Consider the following 13,819-nt stretch of genomic DNA (forward strand, 5'->3'; position numbering starts at 1 on the left):
TTGATGTATGGGGAGTTTGGTGGCCAGCGAGAAAGTTTAAACTCGGAAGAATGTTCCTGAAGTCACTCTGTAGCAATACTGGTCGTGTGGGGTGTGGTATTGTCCTGCTAGATTTGCCCAAGTCCGTCCGAACGCGCAATGGACATGAATGGCTGCAGATCATCAGACAGGATGCTTACATACGTGTCACCTGCCAGAGTCGTATCTGGACGTATCAGGGGTCCCATATCATTCCAATTGCAGACGCCCCACACCATTACAGAGCCTCCACCAGCTTGAACAGTTCCCTGCTGACATGTGCGATTCATGGATTAATGAGGTTATCTCCATACCGGTACACGTCCATGCACTAGATACAATTTGAAACGAGACTCGTCCGACTAGGCAACATGTTTCCAGTCCAATATCGGTGCTGATGGGCTTCGTGTAGTGCAGCCATCAGGGGTACACGAGCGGGGCTTCGGCTCCGAAATCATATTTTGATGATGTTCCGTTGAATGGTTCGCATGCGGATACTTGTTGATGGCCCAGCACTGAAATCTGCAGCAGTTTGCGGAAGGGTTGACTTCTGTCACGTTGAACTATTCTCTTCAGTCGCCGTTGGTCCCGTTCTTGCAGGATCTTTTCCCGGCCATAGCGATACCGGAGATTTGATGTTTTACCGGATTCCTGATATTCACGGTACACTTGTGAAATGGTCATACGGGAAAATCCGTACTTCATCGCTATGTCGGAGATACTGTGTACCACCGCTCGTGCGCTGACTATAGCACCATGTTCAAACTCTCTTTAATCTTGATAATCGGCCATTGTAGCAGCAGTAACCGATCTAACAATTGCGCCGAACACTTGTTTTCTTATACAGGGTGTTACAAAAAGGTACGGCCAAACTTCCAGGAAACATTCCTCACACACAAATAAAGAAAAGATGTTATGTGGAAATGTGTCCGGAAACGCTTAATTTCCATGTTAGAGCTCATTTTAATTTCGTCAGTATGTACTGTACTTCCTCGATTCACCGCCATGATTTCATACGGCATAATCTACCTGTGCTGCTAGAACATGTGCCTTTACAAGTACGACACAACACGTGGTTCATGCACGATGAAGCTCCTGCACATTTCAGTCAGTGTTCGTACGCTTCTCAACAACAGATTCGGTGACCGATGGATTGGTAGAGGCGGACCAATTCCATGGCCTCCACGCTCTCCTGACCTCAACCCTGTTGACTTTCATTTATGGGGGCATTTGAAAGCTCTTGTCTACGCAACCCCCGTACCAAATTTAGAGAGTCTTCGTGCTCGTATTGTGGACGGCTGTGATACAATACGCCATTCTCCAGGGCTGCATCAGCGCATCAGGGATTCCATGCAACGGAGGGTGGATGCATGTATCCTCGCTAACGGAGGACATTTTGAACATTTCCTGTAACAAAGTGTCTGAAGTCACGTTGGTACGTTCTGTTGCTGTGTGTTTCCATTCCATGATTAATGTGATTTGAAGAGAAGTAATAAAATGAGCTCTAACATGGAAAGAAAGCGTTTCCGGACACATGTCCACATAACATATTTTCTTTATTTGTGAGTGAGGAATGTTTCCTGAAAGTTTGGCCGTACCTTTTTGTAACACCCTGTATAGGCGTTGCCGGCCGCAGTGCCGTATTCTGTCTGTTTACAGATCCATGTAATTGAATACGCATGCCTATACCAGTTTCTTCGGCGCTTCAGTGTGTCTATCGTATGCGAAATGTTGAATTACATTGTGTGCAGGAATATTTTTCTACACGTTTCATGGATACGGGAATTTTACTTCATTGAAGCAAGCTCACCAGAAAATTTGTGAGTCACTCCCTTAAATAAGGACTCTGCTCTCTTTGCAGCGCTGTTGGTTATGTACACAGTAGAAGCAGAGGCAATAATTTGAAACGACTAATCAGTGTTTCTAGAGATATTCGGCAGGATTAACTCTTCAGTTACGAATTTTTGCTGTAGCTCAAATGATTCGTCTTTTTTGTTGTTTCTTAATACTGATTGCATTATAGCACTTCCTAAGAGCAATATCTGCATATTGTTACTTCCCAAATTGTTTATTTCTAAGCACTGAAATTTGTGACCAAAGACTTACTATGTAAACAAGTAACTATATACGTATGTTTTTGGATAGGGTCCATCTTTAGCAAAACACAATTTTGGTTTTAACCCGAACATGTTTCACTGCAGTTACAGCATCTTCAGTGGGCTTTTATTTTTAATCTGTTAAAGATAAAGAATGTTCTTTGCTGTTTGTATATATGTAGCTATTAGTTTTTAAATCGTAATTACAGATATTTGAAAGGTTACGTATCCGTATGGGCCATCCGGTCCCAGCGGGACTGTAAAAGTCTGCGCAACTACGTCCGGTCCGCAGTATAATAGTGACTGTTGTTGCCTCTCGTGAATAATGTTGTTTTGTTTACATTTGTTTAGGAGAAATGAGTGGCGGTATGATTTTCCAAGCTCAGGTTGCAAGAGAACTGGATGTGACACCAAGTATCATCTCGAACTTGTGGAAGCAGTTTAAAACTAGTAGGACAGTGACCAGACCTTCCAAAGACACTCCTGAATCGCTTGTTAACAATATGTCCATTTTCACAATATTTGAGACTAGTGCGGGTGCCATTTCGGACTTCCATTACTATAAAACAAAATATGTTCTGGATGAAATCTGAGCACGAGATTCTTCCACAAACCTAGCAATACGGTTGACACTAACAGAAACGTGTGTTTTCTCTGCAGCGTTGCCAACTTATGCGTCTCGTCTTTATGGAATGATCCCATTACTACTTCTTGAGAGTTTGTTGAATGCAGATTAATGGGTCTCAGAGCGATAAAGATGAGACTGCGAAACTGGCGGACGATTTTGACCAGTAACATAGCGATCGCGCAATAGACTACAGAAACATCATGATGACTTTACATCATACCATTAGCAATATTTTGAGACATAAAGAAAGCACCTGGTTTTGCTTAAGAGATCAGGAAACAAAAAAGAAGTGCGTATCACAATTATTGCGATAAGTGTATCCATGTTATAAATTAAAGCACCGCTCCCGCACTCACCCCTCATCCCACCCGTCGCAGTTTTAACTTCATGTGGAGGTTAATGGCAGTAATCACTGTAGGGATTTTCATGCGTTTTTCAGTAATAGAAAACTAAGTTCGGAGGAAGGTTTGTGTGTAAAATTTATTACCGCTACCCCAGACGAGTCGGGCGGCAGTAGATAGTTGTGTGATGCTGGGACAGGTCGCTTGTCGCGTATTATGAAGAGAAACATTTCTTGGACGTGAAACGGATTCAGTATCGCAAAAACAAGTTCTGCGGCTGTAACGGTCATTGCGATGCAGAGTATGAAATAAAAATAAAGTCTGTTTTCGTAAATAAGTCGAGGTGCTACCACAATACAGACTTTCACTTTTCAACTGAAGTGGAGACTGCGATACATACTTTCAAATAGAAGTAGTTTTGAGTAATTAATGGAAATCTGTTTGACAAAGAATAGGCGCTGGAAAGAAACCGAATACAGCATTGTAAAGGCAGCTGTACAGCTGAAGTACAAGCCACAATATACAGTGCAAACTAAAAAATATTATTTATCGTACGGAAATCTAAGCCAGTATCGTAAAATACCCTTCAGCTATATTGTTGAAGTAGAGAGTGAGATTTGTAGTTAGAAATGTGAGTGTGATTCAGTAATAAATCGAAATGGTTATCTAAAATACTTTAGCTACTTATTGAAAACAAAACGACTTGAATGTTGTAAAAATTTGTTACAGCTTTGTTGTGGACCATAATCAAAGCTATGAATTGAAGAGAACATGGTAAGGAAGAAAAGACCGATAAATCGACTAAATAGTACTACTCGTTATATAAGTACAGAGAACTGCAACTAGTCACTCTCTAGAAATAGTTATTTAATCTATGAACCAGTTTTCTAACCTTTCAGGCTCATCTTCATATGGTGCAAAGAAGGTTATATATACACTTGAAAACGTAACGCTGGTTGCTGGCGCTGTGGCAAGAAGAAGAGACATGCTTCACCACAGAGTCAGCAACCAGGCATTACCCTTTCGGTTTTTGAAAAAGAGCTCCCTAGTTTTAAGTATAATGGGGAAATTAATGAAAAATTGCATCGATGAGTACATATCAACTTTTGTTTAATGTTAGTAGATGTCAACGTGGGATGCATTTGTCGCCCTGCACACGTCGAGACGATATTCCACTTCTCGCCACGTATTCTCCAACATTTCAGGTGTAAGTGTCCCAACCGCCACGAAGATTCTTTTCCGTAAATGATTGATGTCTCTGATCTTTTCGCTGCAGACAACATTTTTTATGTGGCCCCAAAAGGAAACGTCCGGTGGGGTTAAGTCTGGGCTTTTTGGTGGCTAAGGTATTGGGCGAACCCTGCCTATCCACGTTCCAGGAAAGAGAGTGTCAAGAGCCGCGCGCACATGGTTACTGTAGTGAGGTGGGGAGCCATTTTGTTGGAAAAACACGTGCCCCTTTTCCGCCTCAATATCGTCTATTTGAGGAAAGACGTACTCTGTCAACGTGTCACAGTAAACGCCCCCGTTTCTTGTTTTTGCTACAAAAACGACAGGACCAATCACATGATCTTCCATCAAACCGCACCAGACATTAACTTTGGGAGAGTCAAGTTGATGCTGAATAACTGACCCAGTTTTCACAAGCCAAATAACACACTGCACTTTCTGTTGCGGAGTACACATTGTTGCTGAGTTGCTCTGCAAGCACGCCTGGAGCGAACTGAGCAAACAGAGGAAAGAAGCACCACTGGTGGCGTCTTAAGGTCAAGCAGGCCTGCCAACAGCAGGGGAGACAAACTTGGAGAGTTGATGAATCAAACACCACAAACTAGAATTGTGTATGTTACTTTGTACAGATTCAAGGACACATGAAAACTACGGAGTTATTTTTCAAACACACTGTAGATATGTAACCTCCTATGTACCATCTGAAGATGAGCCTGAAAATGTTGGAAAACCGGTTCTGTAATAAATAACTATTTCAAAAAAGTGACTAGTGCTGTTTTATGTATTTATATTGAATAAACAATCACGGGTTCTTGAACATCCGTAATGGATAAGCTTAGTTATCGTTTGTATTTCCTCCGAAACACGTTTTGTTTCTTGTAACTAACAAAGATTAAAATTATATCCAGAATGAGATTTTCACTCTGCAGCGGAGTGTGCGCTGATATGAAACTTTTTGGCAGATTAAAACTCTGTGCCGGACCGAGACTCGAACTCGGGACCTTTGTCTTTCGCGGGCAAGTGCTCTACCAACTGAGCTACCCAAGCACGACTCACGCCCCGTCCTCACAGCGTAGTTGGTTGAGCACTTGCCCGCGAAAGGCAAAGGTCCCGAGTTCGAGCCTCGGTCCGGCACAGAGTTTTAATCTGCCAGAAAGTTTCATTAAAAATATAATTTCTCTTAAAAAAAGTTCAAAATGCGCGCCGAGAAGTGACGTCACAGTAGCTATTACCATTATAGTACTGGTCAAAACCGACGGTTAGTATCGCAAATGCCTCTTGAACTTCGTCGGAGTGGAAGCTGTGTCACGGTATTTTGCGGCCAACAACAGCATGCAGAACTCGCGTGGACTGTTTGAAAGTCATTGCGCTATGCAACACGGAGTGGAAGAAGACTTGTGTGATTTGACAAGTACGGGTGCTCACCTCCGTTTCAGGTAGTTGACATTGGAGGTGAAGGACTGCTTGAAGCTGGTGAAGGAAATGTTGGCGGCGGTGTGTGGCCTGCAGGAGTGGAAGCAGCCCTGGCTGGCGATGGCCTCGCGGTGGCGCAGCTACGGCGGCTGGGCGCTCGCGAGTCTGCTGCAGGTCCTGCTGCGCTGTCGCGGCTGTCTGCGGTCAGGCCGTCTGAAACACGGCGCAACACACACCCTGAGCTATCAGCTGGCTGCTGTGGCGGATCTAAGTTTTAATTGTCATCACGGCAGTTGGGTGGCCTTAACTACACTACTGGCCATTAAAATTGCTACACAACGAAGATGACGTGCTACAGACACGAAATTTAACCGACAGGAAGAAGATGCTGTGATGTGCAAATGATTAGCTTTTCAGAGCATTCACACAAGGTTGGCGCTGGTGGCGACACCTACAACGTGCTGACATGAGGAAAGTATCCAACCGATTTCTCATACACAAACAGCAGTTGACCGGCGTTGCCTGGTGAAACGTTGTGATGCCTCGTGTAAGGAGGAGAAACGCGTACCATAACGTTTCCGACTTTGATAAAGGTCGGATTGTAGCCTATCGCGATTGTGGTTTATCGTATAGCGACACTGCTGCTCGCGTTCGTCGAGATCCAATTACTGTTAACTGAATATGGAATCGGTGGATTCAAGAGGGTAATGCAGAACGATGTGCTGGATCCCAACGGCCTCGTGTCACCAGCAGTCGAGATGACAGGCACCTTATCCGCATGGCTGTAACTGATCGTGCAGCCACGTCTCGATCCCTGAGTCAACAAATGGGGATGTTTGCAAGACAACAACCATCTGCACGAACAGTTCGACGAAGTTTGCAGCAGCATGGACTATCAGCTCGGAGACCATGGCTGCGGTTACCCTTGACGCTGCGTCACAGACAGGAGCGCCTGCGATGGTGTAATCAACAACGAACCTGGGTGCACGAATGGCAAAACGTCAATTTTTTGGAGGAATCCAGGCTCTGTTTACAGCATCGTGATGATCGCATCCGTGTTTGGCGACATCGCGGTGAACGCACATTGGAAGCGTGTATTCGTCATCGCTATACTGGCGTATCACTCGGCGTGACAATATGAGGTGCCATTGGTTACACGTCTCCGTCACCTCTTACTTGCATTGACAGCACTTTCAACAGTGGAAGTTACATTTCAGATGTGTTACGACCCGTGGCTCTACCCTTCATTCTATCCTTGCGAAACCCTACATTTCAGCAGGATAATGCACGACCGCATTCTCCAGATCTCTCACCAATTGGAAACGTCTGGTCAATGGTGGCCGAGCAACTGGCTCGTCACAATACGCCAGTCACTACTCTTGATGAACTGTGGTATCGTATTGAAGATGCATGGGCAGCTGCACCTGTACACGCCATCCAATCTCTGTTTGACTCAATGCCCAGACGTATCAAGGGCGTTATTACGGCCAGAGGTGGTTGTTCGGGGTACTGATTTCTTAGGATCTATGCACCCAAATTGCGTGAAAATGTAATTAAATGTCAGTTCTAGTATAATATATTTGTCCAATGGATACCCGTTTATTATTTGCATTTCTTCTTGGTGTAACAATATTAATGGCCAGTAGTGTAATTGTGCTACCAGCTGGATTAGTCATTGAGAAAATTTGGAGAACTGAAATATATGTTACACCAGCGGCCTTCCCGCAGTGGTAACATCAGTTCCCGTCAGATCACCGAAGTTAAGCGCTGTCGGGCTGGACTAGCACTTGGTTGGGTGACTATCCGGTCTGCCTAGCGCTGTTGGCAAGCGGCGTGCACTCAGCCCTTGTGAGGCAAACCGAGGAGCTACTTGATTGAGAAGTAGCGGCTCCGGTCTCGTAAACTGAAATACGGCCGGGAGAGCGGTGAGCTGACCACATGCCCCTCCAAATCCGAATCCAGTGACGCCTGTGGGCTGAGGATGACTCGGCTGCCGGTCGGTCCCTTTGGGCCTTCCAAGGCCTGTTCGGACAGAGTTTAAAAAATATATGTTTTGTTATATTATGTTAACCGGGGACCTAGAAACGACGGAGAGGCTCCGTCCCCGCTGCAGCCGCAGTGGTCCACAACCCCACGACGACTCCCGCGGTCCACTTCACCCCTCCGCCGCTCCACACCGAACCCAGGGTTACTGTACGGATCGGCCCCCGGTGGACCCCCCCGGGAACGTCTCACGCCATACGAGTGTAACCCCTATGTTTGCGTGGTAGAGTAATGGTGGTGTACGCGTACGTGGAGAACTTGTTTGCGCAGCAATCGCCAACATAGTGTAGCTGAGCGGTCTAAGGCGCTGCGTCATGGACTGTGTGGCTGGTCCCGGCGGAGGTTCGAGTCCTCCCTCGGGCATGGGTGTTTGTGTTTGTCCTTAGGATAATTTAGGTTAAGTAGTGGGTAAGCGTAGGGACTGAAGACCTTAGCAGTTAAGTCCCATAGGATTTCACACGCACTTGAACACATAGTGTAGCTGAAGCGGAATAAGGGTAACTAGCCCGCATTTGCCGAGGCAGATGGAAAACCGCCTAAAAACCATCCACAGACTGGTCTGCTCACCAGACCTCGACACAAATCCGTCGGGCGGATTCGTGCCGGGGACCGGCGCTCCTTCCCGCCCGGAAAGCCGTGCGTTAGACCGTACGGCCAACCGGGCGGGCAAAACATATGTTACTATGAGGTTTTCCTATAAGCCTTTTTTTTTAAATGTACGAGGGTCATTCAGTGATTAAAAAGACAAATTGGTCTGGAGAAAAAAGCGTTTACTTTTACAACAACAACAAAAAATACTTTTTCTATTTTTCAACATAATCCCCTTGAACGTTTATGCACTTGTTCCAACGGGCTACAAGCTTTTTTATTCCGGCTGCAAAGAACTCTTTTATCTTGGTGTTTGAACCAATTTCCCACAAAGTTTTCCACGTCCCCGTTGTCCTGGAACCTCTGCCCACGTAATTCCTCCTTCAGAGCAAACAAACAAATGGAAATCACTAGATGCTAAATCAGAACTGTAATGGGCATGAGGCAGTGCTTCCCACCCCATTTTATCGATCGTTTCACGGCTTAGTTGAGCAATATGAGGACGTGCGTTGTCCTGCTGGAGAATCACAGTTCTCCTCTGAGATCCACGACGTCTCTCTAATGGTTCGCTTCTCCTTGTTTAAAAGCAAATCCGAAAAATATTGGCTGTTCATTGTACGCTGCTCTTCGAGATAATCGCAAGAAACTAAACCTTCAGCATCCAAAAATACCGTCGACATGACTTTTTCTGCTGGTGCTTGGGTTTTGAATTTTTTGTTGACAGGTGAGTTGGTGTGCTTCCACTCCATGCTTTGTATTTTTGATTCTGGCTCATAATAGTGAACACACGTTTCATAACAAGTTAAAATTTTGTTGAGGAAGTAATGACCCTCGGGAACGTCTTAGTACATTTCGAATGATGTAGCGCAGTGCGCCGGCCGAAGTGGCCGTGCGGTTCTAGGCGCTACAGTCTGGAACCGAGCGACCGCTACGGTCGCAGGTTCGAATCCTGCCTCGGGCATGGATGTACCTGCGACCGTAGCAGCAGCGCTGATACATACTTAAGCGCCTAGAACCGCTCGGCCATAGCGGCCGACCATTCCCCTTCATAACGTTCCTTTAGCTTTGTGCACACACTCAGCCTTGTTTCCTTGTGTAGCCGCATCAACTCCTTTGGGACCCATCTTGCACATGTTTCGCAGTACTTCAGCTTGTTACAGATAATGATATGAACTGAACCAGTACAACTTGAACCTTATCAACCATCATTTCCACAGTCACACAGCGGTCGGCACGAATAATGTCGTCAATTACTACGATGTGTAGTACATGCTGTACCTGAACTAGCCATTGATAACTGGTGCTTAATTTGCACTGCAATCACACGTCTTACTGGTTTGCATATTAACTAGTTTTCCTGTTTTCCACTCCAAGGATAATTTCTATCTTCATGATATATGTATATATGTGTAGTTCTGGTTAGGACACTCCTCTGACGAGTGATTGTGATTTTAATGGCTGTATGGAACCCACTGGGGTATTAGTATGATTGCCATAGTTGTGGATAGGTGTATTTAGGATTCTTGTTGAGCAGACAGCTCAAATTTATTGAATTAATTTACAAACAAGCATTAGTACTTGTCACAGGGGAAGTCTAAAATTGTGGTTGTACAGTGGAACCTGCGTGTTAGTTGTTGAGATTTTCCCAGTACAGTAATTGACAAAATAGACAAACCGTACTACACTGGTACTATTCGAGTAAACGCACGACAATGCTACTATTACTGCCATAGTGTGTCTGCGAAGGCCCATCACCTGAAGAGACCGCATTAGGGTTCTATATAAGTAAAGGCCAAAGGTGAGGATGGAGCGTAGGCATTTTGTTTTATTCTTTTCTGATTTGCAATCGTTTCACGTGGGATAATTATTGTTGCGCCTCAGTTACTTGTCTCGTCGTTGTGGTGCTGAAATAGCTCAATAAAGCCTAGTGATTGGGAATAAGCTTGGAGTCCACACATCTTGATTAGAACTAAATTTAACTCCCCTTTAACATTAAGTGAAGCCTCCAAGAGACGAAAAGAAATAACTTATAATTTGAAAGAAACAGAAATAAAGGAAAGGAAAGAATAACGCTAGCTAAAAGAAAACCTCCTTACTAGCGCTAATTACTTGGATTTTCTCATTGTGATCATTTCTCGAGACATGTGTAGAAGGAAGTAAGTGTAATATGTTGTCCGACTCTTCCACGAACATACTCTCCCAGAATTTCGACAGCAAAATTATCCGAGATGGACAAAGCCTCTGTTGCAGCGTCCGTCATTGAAGTTTGTTGACCATCTCCAAATTGTGACGCGCCAGCTAAACCATCCCGTGACGAAACGAGCCGCTCCCGGTTTAATCTTCGATATCTCTTCTATTAATCCAACCTGGTAAGGGTCCCAGAAAGAGTACTCAACAGCCTGTCGAACATTCTCTGCAGACCAATTCTTCCATGGATGAAGTACATTTCCTTAACCTACATCCTATGAATCTCAGCTTGACATCTGCTTTTCCTACGGTTTGTTTATGTGGTTATGTGGTAGATCGACATTCAGTCGCTGCGTGTAGTTCAAAAATGGTTCAAATGGCTCTGAGCACTATGGGCTTAACATCTATGGTCATCAGTCCCCTAGAACTTAGAACTACTTAAACCTAACTAACCTAAGGATAGCACACAACACCCAGTCATCACGAGGCAGGGAAAATCCCTGACACCGCCGGGAATCGAACCTGGGAACCCGGGCGTGGGAAGCGAGAACGCTACTGCACGACCACGAGCTGCGGACTGCGTGTAGTTAATCCTATAATTTCATAGCAGGTATTGTTTCCAATGATTTGTCGCCAGTACTGTAATCGTACAGTAGTGATTTTTTGCCTATTTTTGTACGATAGGTTACATTTATTTACGTTCTCGGTCAACTGTCAGTTGCTGTACCAATCATCAATTCTTTGCAGGTCGTCTTGCAGTTCGTTGAGCCTCATCATCCGTGAACAGCCTCATGGAGCTTACGACGTTATCCACTCGATCATTTACATTTACTGTAAACAGTAATGGTCCTGTTGCACTTACTTTGTGCATCCCTGAAATTACCTTCACAACTGTCGATGTGCTGAGTTCTTTCTATAGGGAAGTCCTAGATCCAGCGTCAAATCTTAAGACTGTAAGTATTGTGGAGTGTTCCCTTAGTCCATCCAGCTACTGACTGTGATGCCAGTAGTCTGCAAGGCGAGAGAATATCTCTTATAGAGGCAGTGGGCTTGGCGCGACTGCTTCGTGCGTCTACTTGAACCAGTCACCTAACGGGAATCAGTGTACGTTTCTATGGCAACGCCTCATTGTTGTCGCAGCTATATACCCGACTGTTAGTTTAGATTACGTAATCCTAGGACAGCCAAGAGCGCTGCCAGCTCCCAGGAGTCTTGTTTCGTTATACCAAGTTACCTGAAGTGCAATGGTCATGTAAAAATAACTGTGGTGATATCAGATGCCAGACTGAAATAGATTTCGTCAGAGGACGGATTACGTTCTTCTTACAAAACACAGCAGTATAAATTTATTTACTGAACTGAGTTTAAAAGTTGCAACGGGTGTTCCTCCAGTCATCCTGATGTGGATAGTGTAAGGTTTTCCAGATGAACGCTGGGATGACTCTTCCTAGCAGGCCATTATAGCTACATTTTCTTTTCCTTTACAGTTACTGCGTAGAATTGTTGTACTGAGTGTGTTTTCGCTAATCGACAAGCCAGTAATGATATTACTGTGTTTAGAAAGAATTTCATCTGTCAGTTTCACAACTTAGTTTGGAACTTTTCTTCAGAACTGACGTAATGACATTTGAAATCTCGATCGTGGACACGTACTACCCATTTCTGCAGTATAATTCTTTACAGTAACGTTCCACGAAAATGCTATCGGGACTTTCCTAAAAGATGTTTCTAGTTCATCAGCTGCTATTCGCCCATATTATAAACGTAGCTTAGAGCTCTACTGTTGAGTATCGTAGGTACGATCTTTTCCTTCTCTGTACATAGTTTTTGATGCAATGGTATTACGTAAACCTTGTTTTTGTAGCGTGAGACCAGTGTTTTTGCTCTAGAAATATCTTAATGTTATTGTCATATTCAACCTGGAACGTTTGTGGTGCGACGTATTATTTTTCTGATCCTTCAACTGTAGAAGTGCAGTGTACTTTGTGGCGGAGTCTCTAATTCCAAGTTGTAGGTCAGTAATCCAGCTGAACAGGGGACAGAAATCAGAGACTATAGTATAAGCTGCGCAAGGTTCATAAGAAGAAAATGAAGGGTATTCAATCACCAGCACAAGTAGTACGTTATTTTTCTTTCTCTAGTCGAACCAGTTTCAAGACGATACTAGACCCATTCTTCAATACCTAAATGTGTTTTGTGCCTGTGTTACATTAAATGTTCTTGCACAGACTACACGTCGTTTATGGATAGGTTGTGAAAATCACCATTGACAGCGTGCCGGTAGTGTTTGGACAGTTTATGGAGTCGTGCATGATTGGCTGTTGTGAACGGCCACGTATGAAGCACGTTGGAGCTAGTAAACCCGTAGACCAAAGCTTTTTTAAGCATTTAATTTTTTATTATACAGGGTATCCCAGAAATATTGCACCAAACTTCGAGGTGCTGTAGACGATATCTTGAGGAAAAATTCGAGGATAGGAACCTACTGTAGGTCCGGAAACGTCATTGAACGACGCTACAGTTCGTCGTAGTTATAGGCTTTGGCGCCTGCCAATTGGAGACTCCTTCGACAACAAACCTGACTTTGTACGATTACAGACCGTGGGTGGAACACCTCACAGTTTTGTTTGTTGTCAAGTGACAGCGTCTGATTTCCAAGATCGCCAGTGGAAAAGACGAAGATAGCTGCTGCGTAGAAACACCTTGTCTCTTGTGAACCAGACTTTTCTGTTGCCTCAGTGGACGACTGTTTCGGAGACGGATTTCCATTCAACGTTTATTTTTCTCCGGAAATTGTGTTAAACCTCCAATGTTTTACCGTGTACGAATACAGGAGAAAAATAAACTTCAGACGGAAACATGTTTCAGAAACCGTCATCCACCGAGGCAACAGAGTACCGCATGCGTAGGAGACAGGGCCTGTCTAGCCAGAGGCTAGCTCCATCTTCTTCAGCGGCGATCGTGTCAATCAGTCGCTATCATTGAATAATTAACAACAATGCGTGTCACGTTTGCTGCCGATTGGATGATTTAGTGGGAGGCGCCGGTGGCTCTAGCTTCGACTGTCTGTAGCGTTGTTGAATGACGTTTCCGGACGTAGGTTCCTATCCTCGATTTGTTCCTCGAGACATCCTCTGCAGCACGTCGAAGTTTGTCGCAACGTATTAGCGACGCTCTGTATTAGATGGTGATTGTTACTTGCAGGTCGAGAGACTGAAGTGATCCTAATGAAAGTAATACGTTTCTAAAGGCACGTCCACTGGCAAATGTAATGC

The 13,819-nt window shown here is 44.5% G+C and overlaps 1 long non-coding RNA gene across 1 annotated transcript in view; it reads right to left on the reverse strand.

The window, feature by feature from the left end:
• Positions 1-13,819, reverse strand: part of LOC126095105 (uncharacterized) — a 372,545-nt gene that overhangs the window by 119,117 nt on the left and 239,609 nt on the right. Inside the window, exon 2 of the long non-coding RNA XR_007521909.1 lies at positions 5,739-5,939. This is a non-coding gene — a long non-coding RNA (uncharacterized LOC126095105). The remainder of the gene's footprint in view (positions 1-5,738; positions 5,940-13,819) is intronic.

Source organism: Schistocerca cancellata, chromosome 8 (assembly GCF_023864275.1).
Source record: "Schistocerca cancellata isolate TAMUIC-IGC-003103 chromosome 8, iqSchCanc2.1, whole genome shotgun sequence".
Lineage (NCBI taxonomy): Eukaryota > Metazoa > Arthropoda > Insecta > Orthoptera > Acrididae > Schistocerca > Schistocerca cancellata.